Below are 15,687 nucleotides of genomic sequence, written 5' to 3'. Positions count from 1 at the left end.
GCCATCGCCACCACCCTCTACCTGGCTCTCAGTCACCTGGACAAAAAAGACAGGTACGTTCGAATGCTGTTCATAGATTTCAGTTCAGCATTCAACACAATCATTCCTCAGCACTTGATTGGAAAGCTGAGCCTACCGGGCCTGAACACCTCCCTCTGCAACTGGATCCTAGACTTCCTGACTGGGAGACCTCAGTCAGTTCGGATTGGAAGCAGCATCTCCAACACCACCACACTGAGCTCAGGGGCCCCCCAGAGCTGTGTGCTCAGTCCACTGCTGTTCACTCTGCTGACCCACAACTGTACTGCAACACACAGCTCGAATTACATCATCAAGTTCGCCGATGACACGACCGAGGTGGGTCTCATCTGTAAGAACAACGAGTCAGCATACAGAGAAGAGGTGCAGTGGCTAACTGACTGGTGCAGAGCCAACAACCTGTCTCTGAATGTGAACAAAACAAAAGAGACAGTTGTTCACTTCAGGAGAACATGGAGCTACCACTCTCCGCTGAACATCGATGACTCCTCTGTAGAGATTGTTAAAGGCACCAAATTTCTTGGTGTTCACCTGGCGGAGGATCTCACCTGGTCCCTCAACACTAGCTCCATAGCAAAGAAAGCCCAGCAGCGTCTCTACTTTCTGCGAAGGCTGAGAAAAGTCCATCTCCCACCCCCCATCCTCACCACATTCTACAGAGGTTATGTTGAGAGCATCCTGAGCAGCTGCATCACTGCCTGGTTCGGAAATTGCACCATCTCGGATCGCAAGACCCTGCAGCGGATAGTGAGGTCAGCTGAGAAGATCATCGGGGTCTCTCTTCCCATCATCACAGACACTTACACCACACGCTGCATCCGCAAAGCTAACAGCATTATGAAGGACCCCATGCAACCCTCATACAAACTCTTCTCCCTCCTGCCATCTGGCAAAAGGTTCCGAAGCATTCAGGCTCTCATGACTAGACTGTGTAACAGTTTCTTCCCCCAAGCCATTTGACTCCTCAATTCCCAGAGTCTAGTCTGACACCAACCTAGACACACACACACACACACACTCTCTCTCACACACACACTCTCACACACACACTCTCACAAACACACTCTCACACACACACTCTCTCTCTCACACACATACTCTCTCTCTCACAGACACACACTCACGCACACACACTCAACTGAACACCACTCCACTCCCTTTGCAATTTTTGCTAATTTCTTTCTCAATTCCTGCTAAAACATTGTTTACATTTACATTTACATCATTTATTATTATATTGTAATTTGTCCCTTGCCTATTGTCTTGTTTATTAATTATTGTACTGTCTTGCACTGTTTTGTACACTTTATGTAGTCCCGTGTAGGCCTGAAGTCTAATGTAGTTTTGTGTTGTTTCACGTAGTCTAATGTAGTTTTGTGTTGTTTCACGTAGTCTAGTGTAGTTTTGTGTTTTTTGAGGTAGTCTAGTGTAGTTTCATTTTGTTTCATGTAGCACCATAGTTCTGGAGGATCGTTGTTTTGTTTTTACTGTGTACTGTACCAGCAGTTATGGTTGAAATGACAATAAAAGCGACTTGACTTGAAAATTGCCAGTTGTTGAAACAGATCTGAAGATCATTGATATGCAGTAGTTTAGATAGTAATGCTGAGGTGTGCCAGTATCTGGGTTGAAGTTGGAGAATAATGATATTTAAAGAAAGTGTGTTAGGTGTGCAGCAGCAATGTGCATTTTAAGAAGGCGTTCTGTTGTATGATAAGCATTTATTGGATTAAACCTAGCACCTAATCCAGTGCTTATTTTTTTCTCCAGTCAGACTTGCTTTGAACCATGTCTCAGGTGGAAAGAGTATTTCAACCCATTTAGCTGCTGGGTCCTTCGGGGCAATATCTAATGCACCCTCACTCGGAGTATTAAAGCACTGCTGTAATGTTACACACTTGGACTTGGGTGCTGGTTGTTCAGCCAGATGATGAGGTTCAAAGTGAATGAAACCTTCTCCAGGATAGTGGAACTTTAATGGGGATTTTTATCTTTTGGTATCGTCGGGTGTTGAGTATAATTGTGGCTTGTACTGTTGCGACTCCATCCCTCACCCCCTCACCCCCTGGTTGTATCTGTCAAAGCATTGTAGGCATAGTTCTTTGAAACTGGAATCCTTGATGTGCAGCGGTATTTTGAGAATAAAGTTTTGAAATGTGGGTCACATTCCTTTTAACCATTGCTTTGACACCACGCATTAATTGGTATACTTAATCTGTCAATGGGAATTGTGGTAGAAATTTTATATGTTGATGTACTCATCAGTGAGCAGGCTGATAAGTTTTGAGTGCCTTTTACAATGTGAAATTATTGCTGCAGGAAGAGCTGTTTGATCTATTGCACTGGCTTCTCTTTCCAACTCATTCTGTTACACAACTGGAAGATCTGACCTTATATCCCTAATACTTACCAGTTGCAGAAATGTCTTTAATATCAGGTTGAGCAGTTGGCCTGCGAAAACTTGGTTACTCTACTGCACCTTCATCTTCAGCTCCTGTTTGCCTGTGTGATTTTAAGCAAAATGCCTGACATCCAGTTCTGAGTGAGTTGTAGTTTCTTCCATTTTAACATTGGGAAGTCCAAAGCCAGTGTACCTGTGCCTCGTACTGAACTCCATGCATCGGCATAATATTGAACGGAACATGTGAGGAGATTGCTGCGGCTTTCACAAAGATCTTTGCATCCCCAGTAGCAGCAAGCAAGTTCCTGAAGGATTGGGAAGTAGCAAGTGATAAGTCTTTGTTGAAGAAGGGGAATAAGGATAATCCAGGCGATTATAGGCCAATGAACCTCACCTCAGTGGTAGGGAAACTATTGGAGAGTACCCTAGATGGCACAGTAGCAGCCACATTACTGCGCCGGCTATAAGATTAGAATTCAGTTCTTGCAGTTGTCTGCAAGGAGTTTGTATGTACTCTCAGTGACCGTGTGGATCTTGTGGGTCTTCCAGTTTTTATCTCACATTCCAGAAGATGTACAAGTTAGTGTTAGTAAGTTGTGGGCAGGATGTGTTGCTGCTGGAAACATGGTGACACTTGCAGATCGCCCAGCGCAATCCTCAGTGATTTGATCTGATGCAAAATGACACATTTCACTGTGTATTCCAATGTACTTATGACAAATAAAGCTAATCACAAAACCATCCAGCACATAGTAACAGGGTGGAAGATGCAAGCAGGGACAGCATACACTGAATGGCACAACCAAGCTGCTGAAATTGTGTACAGGAACATCCACACTGACTATGGATTGGACATTCCCAAATCCAAATGGGAAACACCGTAAAGGTAGTGGAGAGTGACAGGTCTAAGATCCTGTGGGACTTCCAAATACAGACTAATAAGCAGGTACTGGCCAACTAACCAGACATAGTAATACTGGACAAGGAACAGAAGAAAGCAATAGCAATCCCGAACAACAGTAACATCAGGAAGCAGGAATATGAGAAGCTGGAAAAATACCAGGGTGCATCACAAGCTGGTATGGAAGTTGTCCTGTCCAAGACCGAAAGAAGCTGCAGAAGATCGTGAACACGGCGCAGCACATCACACAAACCAGTCTTCCGTCCGTGGACTCATTTTACACCGCACGTTGTTGGACCAGTGCTGCCAGGATAATTAAGGACCCGACCCACCCAACCAACACACTTTTCGTCTCTCTTCCCTCCGGGAGAAGGTTCAGGAGCTTGAAGACTCGTACAGCCAGATTTGGGAACAGTTCCTTTCCAACTGTGATAAGACTGCTGAACGGATCCTGACCCAGATCTGGGCCATACCCTCCCAATATCCGGACCTGCCTCTCGGTTTTTTTGCACTACCTTACTTTCCCTTTTCTATTTTCTATTTATGATTTATAATTTTAATTTTTAATATTTACTAATTTTAACTATTTTAAATATTTGTAATCTAGGGAGTGTGAAGCGCAGAATGAAATATCGCTGTGATGATTGTACGTTCTAGTACCAATTGTTTGGTGACAATAAAGTATAAGTAAAATGTAATCATTATCTTTACTTCGAGGGGGGATTTATGCACTTTTGGAAAGGGATGGCCTTCTTTGACAGTTAGCACGGCTTTGTGTGGGGCAGGTCATGCCTTACATACTTGATAGTTTTGAAGAGGTGCTGGATGAGGGTAAAGCAGTGTATGTTATCTACATTGATTTTAGTAAGGCAATTGATAAGGTCCCACATGGTGGGTTGATTCAAAAGATAAAGATCCATGGGAATTGGGTTCAGCGCAGTATCCTTGCTGCTCCTAGTAGTACGCTCTTCTGCACTGAGATCTCAGATGTTGTTCCTGGGATTTGTTGGAGCCACTCTCCCAGTCACAGTTCCAAGTGCTCCTATCACCACCGGGATTACTCTGGCTTTAACCTTCCGCATCCTTTCTATCTGCTCTTTCAAGCCCTGGTGTTTCTCCAGCTTTTGATATTCTTGCTTCCTGATGTTACTGTTGTTCGGGATTGCCACATCTATTGCTATTGCCTTCTTCTGTTCCTTGTCCAGTATTACTATGTCTGGTTGGTTAGCCAGTACCTGCTTATCAGTCTGTGTTTGGAAATCCCACAGGATCTTAGGCCTGTCACTCTCCACTACCTTCACGGTGTTTCCCATTTGGATTTGGGAATGTCCAATCTATAGTCAGCACAGATGTTCCTGTACACAATTTCAGCAGCTTGGTTGTGCTATTCAGTGTATGCTGTCCTTGCCTGTTTCTTGCACCCTGTTACTGTGTGCTGGATGGTTTAAGTGGATTCCTTGTACAGTCTGCATCTTGGGTCTTGCCTGGTGTGATGGACCCCTGCTGCTATTGCTGTTGTGCCACTGGTAGGACTTTCTTATGTCAGCCTCCTCTGATATCTGGCAGTGGTACATACCGTGCAGTGGCTTGTCCCTCCATGGCCTCTGGTCCTCTGGCTCTGCTTTACCCACTTCCATTCCTATTTCCATGGCCCCTGCCTGCTGTCTGAGTATTCTCCTGGCAGATCATCCTTAGGGGCCAACTTCCTGACATACTCATGAATGTTTCACATTTCTTCCAGGACTGTGGCCTTGACACTTCCAAGTCCCTGTCCTCTTTTATTCCAGTGGGTGTACTGGCCCTCGATGTTGGACTTTGGATGGAAACCTCCAAACTTGTTTCTGGGCCTTGATGTCAGCAGTTCCCAGTTCATTCCGTGGCCAGCATACTGTTTCAGCTGGGTATCTGATGACTGGTAGGACGAATGTGTTGATGGCTCTGATCTTGGTCTTTCACTACTATCCACCTGCACTTTTCCACTCCAAATGACATCCCATGTCTCTGCTGTGCACCTTCGTCTCAAGTGGATTCGTGAGTCAATGTCTCTTTCGTTTCTGGCATACAGCTTGATGTCATCTGTGTACAGGAGATGGCTGAAAGTGACTCCATCTTGAATCTGTACCCGTATCCACTCTTTGACATTATCTGGCTGAGGGGGTTCAAACCTACGCAGTACAGCAGTGGGGATAGTGCATTACCCTGGTACATTTCACATCTGATGGTCACTTGTGCTATTGGCTTTGAGTTAACTTCTAGCATTGTCTTCCAACAGCATTGTGTTCTTGATGAAGGTCCTTATTGTCTTGTTGGCCTTGTACAGAGACAAAATTCCAGAATCCATGTGCTTTCTGGCCGTCGATCCAGTCTGTACTTAGGTTGGTTTCCCTGGTCTTGGAGTCTTGCATGACTGCTTTGTCTACCAGTACTTGGTGCTTGGAGCATCTGGTTCCATTACCGGTCGCCCTCTAAGTAGGGCTCAGGAAATTACAAACATGTTCCTCCTTCTTGGTGGCTATTATAGAACATAGAACATAGAATAGTACAGCATAGTACAGGCCCTTTGGCCCACAATATTGTGCCGACCGTTAAATCCTGCCTCCCATATAACCCCCCACCTTAAATTCCTCCATATACCTTTCTGGTAGTCTCTTAAACTTTACTAGTGTATCTGCCTCCACCACTGACTCAGGCAGTGCATTCTACGCACCAACCATTCTGTGAGTAAAAAACCTTCCTCTAATATCCCCCTTGAACTTGCACCCCTTACCTTAAAGCCATGTCCTCTTGTATTGAGCAATGGTGCCCTGGGGAACAGGTGCTGGCTGTCCACTCTATCTATTCCTCTTAATATCTTGTATACCTCTATCATGTCTCCTCTCATCCTCCTCCTCTCCAGAGAGTAAAGCCCTAGCTCCCTTAATCTCTGATCATAATGCATACTCTCTAAACCAGGCAGCATCCTGGTAAATCTCCCCTGTACCCTTTCCAATGCTTCCACATCCTTCCTATAGTGAGGTGACCAGAACTGGACACAGTACTCCAAGTGTGGCCTAACCAGAGTTTTACAGAGCCTCATCATTATCCCGTGACTCTTAAACTCTATCCCTCGACTTATAACACTCCATAAGCTTTCTTAACTACCCTATGTACCTGTGAGGCAACTCTCAGGGATCTGTGGACAGATCCCTCTGCTCCTCCACACTACCAAGTATCCTGCCATTTACTTTGTACTCTGCCTTGGAGTTTGTCCTTCCAAAGTGTACCACCTCACATTTCTGCGGGTTGAACTCCATCTGCCACTTCTCAGCCCACTCTTGCATCCTATCAATGTCTCTCTGCAATCTTCGACAATCCTCTACACTATCTGCAACACCACCAACCTTTGTGTTGTCTGCAAACTTGTCAACCCACCCTTCTACCACCACATCCAGGTTGTTAATAAAAATCATTAAAAGTAGAAGTCCCAGAACCGATCCTTGTGGGACACCACTAGTCACAACCCTCCAATCCGAATGTACTCCCTCCACCACAACCCTCTGCTTTCTGCAGACAAGCCAATTCTGAATCCACTTGGCCAAACTTCCCTGGATCCCATGCCTTCTGACTTTCTGAATAAGCCTACAATGTGGAACTTTGTCAAATGCCTTACTAAAATCCATGTAGATCACATCCACTGCACTACCCTCATCTATATAGCTGGTCACCTCCTCAAAGAACTCTATCAGGCTTGCTAGACATGATCTGCCCTTCACAAAGCCATGCTGACTGTCCCTGATCAGACCATGATTCTCTAAATTCCCATAGATCCTATCTCTAAGAATTTTTTCCAACAGCTTTCCCACCACAGACGTAAGGCTCACTGGTCTATAATTACCCAGACCATCCCTACTACCTTTTTTGAACAAGGGGACAACATTCATCTCCCTCCAATCCTCCAGTACCTTTCCCGTGGACAATGAGGACATAAAGATCCTAGCCAGAGGCTCAGCATCTCTTCCCTCGCTTCGTGGAGCAGCCTGGGGAATATTCCGTCAGGCCCCGGGGACTTATCCATCCTAATGTATTTTAACAACTCCAACACCTCCTCTCCCTTAATATCAACATGCTCCAGAACATCAACCTCACTCATATTGTCCTCACTATCATCAAGTTCCCTCTCATTGGTGAATAGCGAAGACAAGTATTCATTGAGGACCTCGCTCACTTCCACAGCCTCCAGGCACATCTTCCCACCTTTATGTCTAATCGGTCCTCCCTTCACTCCTGTCATCCTTTTTTTCTTCACATAATTGAAGAATGCCTTGGGGTTTCCTTTACCCTACTCGCCAAGGCCTTCTCATGCCCCCTTCTTGAGCTCCTCAGCCCCTTCTTAAGCTCCATTCTTGCTTCCCTATATTCCTCAATAGACCCATCTGATTCTTGCTTCCTAAACCTCATGTATGCTGCCTTCTTCCACCTGGCTAGATTCTCTGCCTCACTTATTCCTTCACCCTACCATTCTTTAGCTTCCTCACCGGGACAAATTTATCCTGAACATCTAGCAAGAGATCCCTAAACATCGACCACATGTCCATAGTACATTTCCCTGCAAAAACATCATCCCAATTCACACCCGCAAGTTCTTGCTTTATAGTCTCATAATTTGCCCTTCCCTAATTAAAAATTTTCCTGTCCTCTCTGATTCTATCCTTTTCCATGATAATGCTGAAGGCCAGGGAGCGGTGGTCACTGTTCCCCAGATGCTCACCCACTGAGAGATCTGTGACCTGACCCGGTTCGTTACCTAATACTAGATCTAGTATGGCAGGGGCCCCCAACCATTTTTGCATTGCGGACCGGCCGACCCGGGGTGGGGGGGCTGGTAGGGTTGCCAGCGGACAAGGGTAGCAGTCAAATACGTTGTGTTTAACCAGAGGAAGACTACAATGACCATGAAGCCTTGCGTGGGCACCAGTGCGCATGTGTGACCTGCGCATGCGTGTACCTGCTGATTTTTTTTCTGCATATCGTTTTTGGCGATTTTGTTCGGGGGGGGGGTTATTAATCACTACCGGAATATAGGTGATAGTGGCTAATACACACAATTTTGTTTCTAAAAGGGTTTATCTAACGAATTTAATATTAAACACACAGCACACATTTTCCTCACATGAATATAGTGATAAGTTAATTATCAGGGGAGGACAGGGGAGCTTGAAGTAAATGTTAAACGAACTTCCAGTAGAAGTGGCAGAAGCAGGTTCGATATTATCACTTAAAGAAAAATTGGATAGGTATATGGACAGGAAAGGAATGGAGGGTTGTGGGCTGAGTGCAGGTCGATGGGACTAGGTGAGAGTAGCGTTTGGCATGGACTAGAAGGGCAGAGATCGCCTGTTTCCGTGCTGTAATTGTTTTATGGTTATATAAGTAAGTCAATAGCATCATATCATTTTAAGTAACGTTAGGATATTAAACACACAGCACATATTTTCCCCGTATGAACATATAAAATCATTGCAACACACCAATATCGCTGAATCAGTGGGAGCCCTGGGCTTGTTTTCCTGCAACAAAATGGTCCTATCGAGGGGTGATGGGATACAGCGATACTCGAAGGCGGTGCCTTATGTCCAGTCTATTCCACAATTTAGTTTTCGTTGCATTAATTGCAGAGATATGTTGGAAATGGAAGCAACGTTTTCAGTGCTTTTGTGGCTATCTCAGAATATTTAGCCTTGAATTTGATCCAGAATGCTGACAGAGATGTTATGTCAAACATACTTTTCAGCCCGCCGTCATTTGCAAGCTTGAGGAGTTGATCTTCTTCCCGCACTGACATGGATGACACGCGAGTAATGAACTCGCATGCGTAATGGCTCAACAGTGCGTGACAGGGAATGATGAAAGGTGCAGCTGACTCATTTTGCCAAATCATATCGCGGCCCGGTAGCGCATGCTTTGCGGCCCGGTACCGGTCCGCAGCCCGGTGGTTGGGGACCGCTGTAGTATGGCATTCCCCTAGTCGGCCTGTCAACATACTGTGACAGGAATCCGTCCTGGACACACTTAACAGACTCTGCCCCATCTAAACCATTGGAACTAATCAGGTGCCAATCAATATTAGGGAAGTTAAAGTCACCCATGATAACAACCCTGTTATTTTTGCACCTTTCCTCCCAATCTGCTGCTCGGTATCTGTTGCTACCAGGGGGCCTATAGAATACTCCCAGTAGAGTAACTGCTCCCTTCCTGTTCCTGACTTCTACCCATACTGACTCAAAAGAGGATCCTGCTACATTACCCATCCTTTCTGTTGCTGTAATAGTATCCCTGACCAATAATGTCACCCCTCCTCCCCTCCCCCCCCCTTTTTTCCCCACCTTTCTATCCCTTTTAAAGCACTGAAATCCAGGAATATTGAGAATCCATTCCTGCCCTGGTGCCAGCCAAGTCTCTAATGGCCACTACATCATAATTCCATGTATGTATCCAAGCTCTCAGTTCATCACCTTTGTTCCTGATGCTTCTTGCATTGAGGTACACGCATTTCAGCCCTTCTACCTTACTGTCTTTACACCCTTTAATCTGTTTCCCTTTCCTCAAAGCCTCTTTTTATGTTAGATCTCGCTTTACTCCATGCACTATACTTGCAGTTCTCAAATGACCTTTATCCTCCTCCACCTCACTATCTGCTCTAACACTCTGGTTCCCCTCCTCCTGAAAAACTAGTTTAAAACCCCCGGAGCAGCACTAGTAAACCTTCCCGCAAGGATGTTAGTCTTCCTCCAGTTCAGGTGCGACCCGTCCTGTCGGAACAGGTCCCACCTTCCCTGGAACAAGGTCCAGTTGCCCAGAAACATGAAGCCCTCCCTCCTGTATCAACTCCTTAGCCACGTATTTAGCTGCATTATCTTCCTATTTCTAGCCTCAGTAGCATGTGGCATGGGTAGCAATCCTGAGATTGCAACCCTGGAGGTCCTGTCCTTCAACTTTGCACCTAACTCCCTAAATTCTCTTTGCAGGACCTCCTCCTTCTTCCTATACACGACATTGGTCCCTACATGGACCATGACATCTGGCTGCTCACCCTTCCTCTTGAGAATGTTGAGAACTCAATCTGAGATATCGCGGACCCTGGCATCATGGAGGCAACAGACTCTCCGGGATTCTCGATCTCTTCCACAGAACCTCTTATCTGTCCCCCTAACTATCGAATCCCCTATCACTACTGCTCTCCTCTTTTCCCTCCTTCCCTTCTGAACTGAGGGTCCATTCTTGGTGCCAGAGACACAACCACTACAAATGTCCCTGGAAGGTCGGCCCCACCAACAGTATCCAAAACGGTATACTTATTATTGATGGGAACGGCCACGGGGGTGCTCTGCTCATTCTGTCTACTCCTCTTCCCTATCCTGACAGTCACCTAGCTACCTGCCTCCTGACTCTTAGGGGTGACTATCTCCGTGTAACTCCTGTCTATTTCTGCCTCTGCCTCACGTATGATCTGAAGTTCATCCAGCTCCAGCTCCAGTTCCTTAACTCGTTTTGTCAGGAGCTGCAGCTGGGTGCACCTTTTACAGATGTAGTCATTAGGGACAATTGTGCCTGCCCTGACTTCCCACATTCTGCACACAGAGCACTCGACTGCCCTAGCTGCTGCCTCCATTACCTGCTCCTAAGTTAATTAGATTAATTAAAGGAACTTACCCGGCCTTACCTCACTGGGAGCAAGCTTGTCCTCAGCCTCTGCTCGCCGAAGCCTCTCGAGCCAAAGCCTTCCTACTCTGTCTCCCACTACTCCGTCGCCCGCTCCGTTAATCTGTTCGCTTTTTAAACTCTTCCACTGCCTCACAGGCCGACTTTCATGCGCTTGCGCAGTCGTGCCCCGTTCAAACTGCCGAAGAAATGACCTGTCTGATAGGAGCTTCCATGTTGCTGACAGGCAGGTTATAGGCCAGTAGTCTGATGGTGTTGCTCCTTTGTGAGGACCCTTCATTCTGAGCACTGTCCTTCCTTGAGTTAGCCAGTCAGGGTGGGAGTCTGCTTCAAGCAGCTGGTTCATTTGAATGGCCAGCTGTGTATGCAGTACTGTTAGTTTCTTCAGCCAATAGCTGTGAACCATGTCAGGCCCTGGTAATGTCCAGTTATTTCATACTTAGTATGCATTGCTGGACATCTACTGCTGTAACGGTGACTGATTCTTCCACTGGGAGATTGCAGAGGCTTGCTTATCGGTCTTTCAGCCATTGGGCACTGGTGTTACGTGATGCTTCTTTCTCCCATATACTCGTCCAGTACGCGTGCAATTATTTGCTTGGCCACTGCATCATTAGTGTACCTCTGCAGTCTGGTAGCCAGAGCTGTTAACCGTCCAGGGCTTTGGCTACAAACATAGTACCTTAGTAGCCAAGATGAATCTTTGATCTTCACACCTTTATGCAGCTCAGTTAGTATGCTGACCTCTACACTTGTGGTTTTCATCTTTGCATCCAATCATCGTCTCCAGAGGGGATTATGACAGTACTCTCCACTGTATTTCATTTTGTAGCCCAGCATTTCTGTGATTACTGCTGCCAATGTATATATCAGATTATTGGTCTCAGTTATGTTGGAGGTTGCAATTGTGAGTAGTGCTTCGTTGGCCGCTTCTAGCATGCTGTCTGATGGAATTTTATCACTAAGTCTGGGGAGCCTAGTTCATGGATTGACAGTTGCCAGTTTAGCTATGATCTCCTCTCTGATTGCAGCAGCCAATATTGATATGCCCTGAGATGAGGCTTAAACTTGCAATTCCCATGTACAATATGATGCTATTATCTTTGTGCCATCTGTAAGTTATGGAGATGTTTCTCGATCGGCTCAGTTCAGCGGTGTATCATGATTGTATGTTTTCCAGTTCAAGATGTGGTAGTAATCCTGTGTTGACAAAGTGAGATTGCTGGGTAACCAGTTGTTTTTCTGTGAATGTGGACAATGGTCCTTGTTGTTGCCCGAACCCCCACATACGCTTGATGTGTACTCTTTCATGTGGGTAGCATTCCATTAATTCCATTCTGTTCAGTCTTGTCCATTTGTTCTGGTAGCCAATTTCTCGACAGATGGTCCCAGTTCCCCAACCATTGAGAAGTGTGTGTGTGATTAGCAAGTTAAGATTAGTTAGATTAGCAAGTTGGCAAATATGGGTAGAGAAATGGCAGTGGAGTTTAACTTAGCACTTTGGGAGGTCAAGTAATAGGAGAAAGCATATGGTTAACAGTAGACCCATTATTAACATTAATGTAGAGAGATATCTTGGTATCCAAGTCTATAGCTCCCGAAAGTGGATACATAGGTGGATAAGGTGGTAAAAATGGCATTGAAGGCATGCTTGCTTTCATTGGTCAATGTGTTGGGTTTAAGAGTAGGCAAGTCATGCTATAACTGTACAAAGTTTTAGTCAGACCGCACTTGGGAGTACTGTGTACATTCTGCTGCCTCATAGGAAGGATGTGGAGACTGTAGAGAGGTGTAGAAGAGTTTTATCAGTCTGCTGCCTGGTTTAGAGGATATGAGCTATCAGGAAAACTTGGACAGACTTGGGTTGTTCTAGAGTGCTGGAGGTTAAGGTCTGCAAAGTTGTGAGAGGCACAGATAGGGAGGCAGTCAGAATCTTTTTCCCAGAGTGGACATGTCGGACACCAGATGACACGCTTTCAAGGTTAGAGGGGGGAAGTTTAAAAGCAAAGTGAGAGGCAATTTTTTAATGCAGAGAATGGCAGCTGCCTGTAGTGGGTTACTAGGGGTGGTAGTGGAAGCAGGAAGTTGGGTGGGGTTTAGATTGACACATGACAAAAATATGAAGGAAAATGAAGGAGTATAGGTGATTCACAGGTCGGGGACATTTAAAGCCATAAAACGTAGAAGCAGAGTTCAGCCATTCGGCTCATAGCATAGCGGCGTCAAGATTGGCACAGTATTGCGGGCTGAATGACTCGTCCCATGCAACACTGTTAACTTATTGCCGCTCTCATTCCCCTCTCAGAATTGGACTAGACATGTTTAACACAGTCCTCCTAATTGAACTAGAACTGAGGCTCTGTCTCTTTCTTCTCTCCATCATAAATGACTGCTTTCTCTATTTTGACCATTTGCTGAAACTCTTGTCCATATCCTTGTTACTTCTAACCTTGATTGTTCAATTCTGTGATCTTCTAATTCCCATAAACAAGCTGATTTGAAACACCCTGAAGGTGCAATCTGTGGTAAATTTACTGGGCTGGCATTAATTCTGCATTGCTTTAGTCTCTGATTTAATAAATAATGCAACAGAAACATTTTGCTTACTGGATAAATATTTCACATAGCGAGAAACACATCTGAACACAAATGTAATGTTTTTAAGTTTGATGGCCGCTCTGCTATTGTGGTTTGCATTCTATTTTGGGAGAAACATGACACTTGATTTTTATTTTCAGCTGTTTTTTTTTCTCCCTCCCTTTTCTGGATTTCTAAACTAAGAGTTACAGTTGGAATACATTATTTTGCTTACTGGGTTTCAAAATACTGTGGTAATTTAGTCACTTCAAAAGCGTGATGCACCTGGGATTGTTTTTAGGAGAAAAATCTGGTGGTTATGAAACAGGAAGATAAAATGTTCATACAGTACTCTTTTTTTTAAAGTTTACATTTTTTGCAGCACCACTGAACACAGTCATTATGAGCGGGCAGGAAGCAGTTTGTGATGCGTATTGCATCTGAATTATCAAGGATAGTGTATTTGCTCATAATACAGAAAAAAATTCAGTATCCTGCCTGTTTCTGAGGTATGGACCTAATTTCTATGATGTGCTATCTTAGTACCCAGAGCAATAAGTGGCTGAAGGATGTGAAAAAGTAGATTTACTCTGATTGGAAAAAGTACTGAAGTATGCATTATGAAAAGGGGTTCATTGGTGGCCATTGGTGCTCTTAGTTATATCATTCTTATAAATACAGAATGTTATTTTATGTTTTCAGACCTTTACAGATGAAGCTAGTTTTATACAATTTTACCAAAGCACAGGTTTTCCTCTATAGCCTTCAGACTTCTTTATTAATTGTATCTGCTGTCAACTGTATTGTTTAGTGACATAATGGGCACCATAAATATTAAAGTAATCGCACAATGGTTAAGTTCCTGGAGTAGTGCCCAGGGGCCTTAACTATTGATCTGGAGTCATGAGATCAAATCTCACTGTGGCAGTGCAGAATTTAATTGCAAATATTTAAATCAATGCGATTAAAAGGCTGGTATCAAAAGTGAAAACTATAAAACTGCTTGATATTCATAAAATCCCATCTGATTCACTAACGTCCTTCCGCCCTTCTTGCTCAGTCTGGCCTACACGTGATTACAGATCCGGGGCAACATGGTTGATTCTTAATTGACATCTGAAATTACCCAGTCAGTTGCTTAGTTCAAGGAGCAATTAAGGTCGGCTACAAATGTTGGCCTTGCCAGAAACATCCGTGTCCTGTGAATGAATTTTTTTCTTGAAAGTATTAATTCTACTTGCACCAGCCTCAGTTAATTCTGCTTTTTTGATTTTTCTTTCAAATGTGTGTGATTACCCTGGTGGCCAAGTGTATCCAGTCTGGTCAGGTGAAGGCAGACCCTCCAAAGGATAGTCAGAAAGATACCAGAGTCACACAAGGAATGGCAGCAATGGACAAAAGTGGCAAAAGAGTGACTTGATATTTTTATTTTTTTTAAATGAAGGAATTCAGTCCATTGAATTTGTACTGGGTCTCAGAGCAATCAGTTCTGTGTGCACTCTTAAAGAAGGCATGGCAGGGGCTATGATATGTTAGGAATGTGAAGAGGTTTGGTACATTGACAAAGAATATTACAGGGTTTTTGTAAATGTACAGTGGAGAGCATTCGTACTGGTTGCATCACAGCCTGGCGTGGAAGCTCCAGTGTGCAGGATAGAAAAAGGCTGCAGAGCATTGTGGACTCAAACAGCTCTATCACAGGCACAAACTTCCTACCATGAGGACTTCAGAAAGACGGAGCGCCTCAAAAAGCGGGGGTGGGGGGCGGGCGGTCTTCGGAATTTCAGCTATAGTAGCAAGAAGAGGGCAAGAAGACTCTCACTCAATGATTCAGAAACAGCTTCTTCCCTTCCGCCAGCACATTTCTCTGAATGATTCTTGATTGCGACCTCATTATTCCTTTTTTAAAACCATTCATATTTGTAATTTATTGTAATTTCTATCTTTGCATTGCCGTGCTGCCACAAAGCAACTAACTTTACTTCATCTAAGCCAGTGATAATAAATCTGATTTTGTAGTCAATCTTCTCTCCCTCAAGCGCATCAATTCCATTCTCTTGCCACCCATTTC

At 44.6% G+C, this 15,687-nt stretch overlaps 1 protein-coding gene across 1 annotated transcript in view; it reads left to right on the top strand.

The window, feature by feature from the left end:
• The window catches only part of LOC134345653 (protein Jade-1-like), a 160,737-nt gene that overhangs the window by 76,441 nt on the left and 68,609 nt on the right, over window positions 1-15,687 (top strand).

Source organism: Mobula hypostoma, chromosome 4, assembly GCF_963921235.1.
Source record: "Mobula hypostoma chromosome 4, sMobHyp1.1, whole genome shotgun sequence".
NCBI lineage: Eukaryota > Metazoa > Chordata > Chondrichthyes > Myliobatiformes > Myliobatidae > Mobula > Mobula hypostoma.
Note: the sequence above shows the minus strand (reverse complement) of the source record. Positions and strands in the feature narration are given on the sequence as shown.